This window comes from Montipora foliosa, chromosome 1 (assembly GCF_036669935.1).
Source record: "Montipora foliosa isolate CH-2021 chromosome 1, ASM3666993v2, whole genome shotgun sequence".
NCBI lineage: Eukaryota > Metazoa > Cnidaria > Anthozoa > Scleractinia > Acroporidae > Montipora > Montipora foliosa.
Window position 1 is genome coordinate 64100857 of NC_090869.1, and position 5000 is coordinate 64105856.

Sequence of the window (5000 nt, forward strand, 5' to 3'; positions counted from 1 at the left end):
TTGGAGAAACGGGTGTGATAGTGGGGAAGCGAGCTTGATAGTGCTTGAAGCAGAAGTCGTGGTTGGCGAAGCAACAGCATACCATGCACTGCAACGTTTGTAACCACTACCGGACGACGTTGACATAATGTACAAACCATTTGACGTTTGTAATGAATCCGTCCCGATTTACTGTGCGTCGTGTCGTTTATTGAGAGCTGTTTCTTTTGTTAAAGGGGCTAGGTCACGCTATTTTAGGTAATTTTGTTTAATTTTGTTAATTATGAGCTCTAACCGTCAAATTGGCAGAGCAAGAGTCTCTCATTTGCAAAATCACGGCCACATAACAACTGAGAATGATTTTCCAGCTTTGTAAATGACATTTTGATATCGACTGATATAAATTTGAAAAAAGGTGGGCCGACGTTTTTCAAATTTACCCAAATTCAATCCATTTCAATCTTCTCCAGTTTTGTCCATCCATGTCCTTTCTTGGCTTCCTTGTGTTTTGTTAGAGTTCTTCTATAGTTTTGAACAGTTATTTTGATATTTTAGTTAATTCTATGACCACTCGATCAGTGCTGAAATTGCCTGAAATTGCGTGACCTAGCCCCTTTAAGTAGTCCGAGAAGTTTTACAAAGTGTTAACAGCATAAAATCCTAGTGGTCTTTGAACAAAGACGTATTTTTATACATTTCAATCAAAGTGCTTCAGTTTGGTGTAAGAAGTTTTTGCATGTAGTCATCATCAGGTAACGGTCTGTTGAAGCTCAGTACTGTTGTACTATAAAGGTTGTTTTCATTAGTTGAGAACGGGGAAGCTTAAGGATAAAGCCTGGTTTTCGCTAGCGACGCAAGCGCAAGCATAAACGCAAGCACAAGAGACTCGTGTAAAGCTAAAAACGAACCATAACGCAAGCACAAGCACAGAACGCAGAGACAAAGATTCACTTGTTCCATGTTCTCTCTTACAACGCGGCGCTGGCAGTGGAATTTGGAACGGGTCTTTTTTATTGGACGAACATCACAGCTTGCGTTGTGCTTGTGTTGCACCCCGTTTTCACCCAACGCAAGCATAAGCGCAAACACAAGGAAAGGAAACATTTTGATACTTGCGCTTAGGTTTGGGTCAGGCCCGTTTTCACGGCGAAATAAGCGCTCTTGTGTTGCGTCGCTAATGAAAACCAGGCTCAACTGACAACTGAGGATTCAACATGAGGATGCTTGCTTGGCGAGCATTAAAACCCAACCAAGTCTCTCCCTCAATTGAAGGATTATTCTTAATTGTCAATTTGCTCCAAGTAAATTTGGACACTGAAAGCTTGATAGGGATCATGGGAAATGAACATATTTCTTTTAAAAGCCGAACCCCAATGTCTGGACTCTCAGGACTCTAACCTGGGAACGTTTGATTAATATCCCCTTCACTTAACCACTAGACTACCACATCACTAACTGCAAGGATGTCATTTCTTTAAATGTCAATAATTTTTCTTTCCAAATGCAGCTGTACAAACGTGTATTAACACCCGCTAAGGAGCAAGCTTACACAGTGACCATTATTTAACAATGATTGGACTACTAGCAGTCCCTTCATAAATCAGTCCAGCGGCCCGCTTTTCTGAGGCAGTCGTCTTTTGTCACGCAGTCGAGGGAGGCTTGGGAAGAGGAGAGAAAGAAGGGACTGCACCCATTGCAGCAACCGGTGCGTTCAGAATGACCAAATCTGTTAATCTAATTAGTGAAAGTGACATGACACATGGTTACGCCTTTTTTATTGCGTAAATAAACACTCAAAATAACTTTAGTAACGGGATAGCGTCTAAAAGTACTCACGAGTGACCACGACTGACCAAGAGTGAGATTTAATCAAAATATCTCCGTTTTGTTACTATGACGTGACATTCACATCATTTCATCAAATACCGTATCTATTAGAAGGGAGACTACTGACTGAACATTTTCCGCGGCAATTGAAAAAAAAGGGGAAAAAATTGAAAGAAAAAAAATGATAACTGCATCAAAACGTATGTTTTACTATGCCACCATGTTATTTAACTTTTTTGAAACACGCCAAGCGTTAGATTTGAATATTTCCTGTGAGACACCAGGCGATCAACGTTCCGCCACTGTTATCTATATACTCTTCCTCTACTAGAGAACAAAAATTCAACTTCAGAGCGTGAAGTAATGCATTCTTTTAATGGTGGAAAACAATAACTGAAATTTACTTATTATCAAATGGAATAAGAAAGCCTTATAAACCGACAAAATAAGGGAACTTAAGTTGAACCGAGGAACGATCCTTCTTCTCCTTAATGAATATTGTTTCTTAACTCGACGTAAGGTAATGTCATGGAATTAACGAACTGGAGCATGTTATCACTTCCTGCTCTCATGCATAAGTGTACGATTCATGTGCCAAACAAACGTACAAGAGAGCGATAAAAAAAACCTTGCATTTCTATCTTCTTTCCGGAACATAAGAACATGTATGCATCTCTTGACTATAATATGAAAAACAGGGAAAAAAGTAACGCAAAAATTATATTGAAATATGAAAACAGTTTTGAATGAGGTCTTATGATGGACTTCTACCAAAGCACAACCCTATAGTCCTTTAAAGATAATGATAGGGTCATATTAATCAACTACTTCTTTCTGCTGTGTTGACATAATAAAGTACTCGCTCCATTCGACGTGGACCATGCCGTTGAAGAGTGGATTTTTCCGCTTTACGTGACTAAATATTAGATGGTAGTATGTATTAGACAAGTCGGCGTTGAAAATCAGCTGACCGGTTTGATTGTCGCGAGCTTTTAGTCGACGATCCACGTGCTTAACAATAATGTTAATTGGCTCAGTTCTGTATTTCTGCGCAAAATCTTCCCCACAGCCATAGCAGTCTCTGACAGCTTTGGGTAGAGCACAAAGCGTGTAAGAATAAGGCGACATTCCCGAGTGCCATGGTACACCACTCAGAGATTGGTCAGTGAACTTGTTGACCTGCAGTAGATGGTGGCTGAAATGTAGAGTGAGCACTGTCTGTTAGTTGTAATGACGACTGCTCCGACTGAAAACCAGGAACTTTTGAGTGTAGAAATGACAGGTCAGTGAAGTTTGGTGTCGGCGTCGGTAACGGATGGCTGCTGAGAGTTGCTGATTGCGAAGCTGACTGACCATAGAGTGTATATTGCACTTGCTGGCAATGCGGCCATGGTGAGCCCCTGGTCTGTGTTTGTTGTGAAGCAACCCGCGGAGGAAAAGGAGAATTCAACGTTGGCATACTCCATGCTGACTGGCCAACAAGCGGCACCGAGGTTGTCTGTTCCGGCCAATATATTGTACTTTCATTGGCACCAGGGAAAAAGTCATCTTGTACCATGCTTAGCCTGTAGACGGCATTGTTGTATCAGGGCGACTGAACAAAACTGGTCTCTGAGACGAGGTGGCAGGCGTAAGTACACTTGACAAGGACTTTTGACTTGGTTGTTGTTTTCGTCTTGCTGCTTTGCGGACTTTGTTTTGCTTCAGACGCTTTTCTGAAACTTTTAGACCAGTTTCGATGGCTGCGGTGAGGTTTACGCCAGCAATGCCTTTGGATACTTTCTTACTCAACTTTTGACGAAAGGCATACAAATATTTGAACAGGATTCCTTGGTGGTCGGCAACAGTAATTGTGTCGGGGCATGTCTCAAGTGCTCTGTATGTGCTGCAGACACACTGGAATAAGTCACTCTTTTTACCCAAGGGCCTCACAATAAGTGGGTCACCACCGTCCTTATACTTTTCACTGTTCTCACTCTCTCGTCTTTAGACGCCGCCTCTTTTATCGCTCCTTCCTCATTGATGAGAAGTTCTGCTTTTTGAAAGATAGCTTTCAAGGTGGCAGTTGGAATGCAGTCTTCTGGTATAGAAGATTCGTGAAACTTAATGCTGAGATGCTTGGGTAGAGGCGATTGTGTACCAGTGCCGTATTTTTCTGTGCCATTCGATCTCGGACCTTGTAAACTCGACGTGGTTTCATTGCCAGCGACTGGAGGCTGAAATTTCTTGGTGAATGATATGCAGGCCTACGTGGCTTTGCAGTGAAAAACTTCTTTGTGTGCTCCATCCTTTGATTCTTATTCAGATCTTTCCATTCCTCGTACGACTTGACAAATTGGTTGCACTCTGCAGAAACACGGAAAGGACCCTCTCCGTAAAGGGTCTTCACGGAATCAGTGTACAGTCTTAGTGCCCGTACTTTCAAGGCATCGAGAGCGATGGGTAAGGAAACATTGCTATACGTCTGCCCAGAATCTTTTACAACATCATTAATTTCGCTCTTTGAAAGGAAGTGCTGCCACTCGATAGGATTCTGGTCATACACCCTATCCACACCAGCCCGCTTTTTAACATACTGTGTCATGCTGTTGCGAATTTTTTCTTCTTTGTGCTGTGAGAAATATTTCACAAATTTTGAACGGGTGTTTCGTGTGTATTTCTTCTCAATTTCTTCCCAACGCTCTTTCATCTCGGAAACTTTGTTATCAAACTCTTCATTACTCTTGCTTTCACAAAGGCTTTCGGATGGCACAGTCCTTGGACCTCCAAAGATGTCATCTATGATTTGACGCTTTTGAGTGGGTGGGGAGTAAAGCTCTTCCAGTTTCATCTCAACATTTGCCAAAACATGTTCAACTCTAAGGAGGTGGATGGCATCTTTTGTTTCGGACAGAATTCCGTCGTACACTGCAGTTTCTTCATCTGTACCAAGGACCTGTAGGCTTTCTAGTGCAGGGCAGCCCCTTTTTACGGCTTTCCAGAAGAACTTAAATTTGTCTTGATTTTTGCCCCGGTGTACTAGCGGCCGCACTTTCCCACGCTTCCAGGATAAACTGGACGATGGTAAGTTTTCGACTTTCATTTTAAGTCACCTTAGTTTCCTTTCTTGCTTTTCGATTTTTTCACTTACAATTTGTTTAGTGCAGTTGAAGGTTTCAGTAATTCTGAGTAATTTTTCGACCGGCGCGCTATTT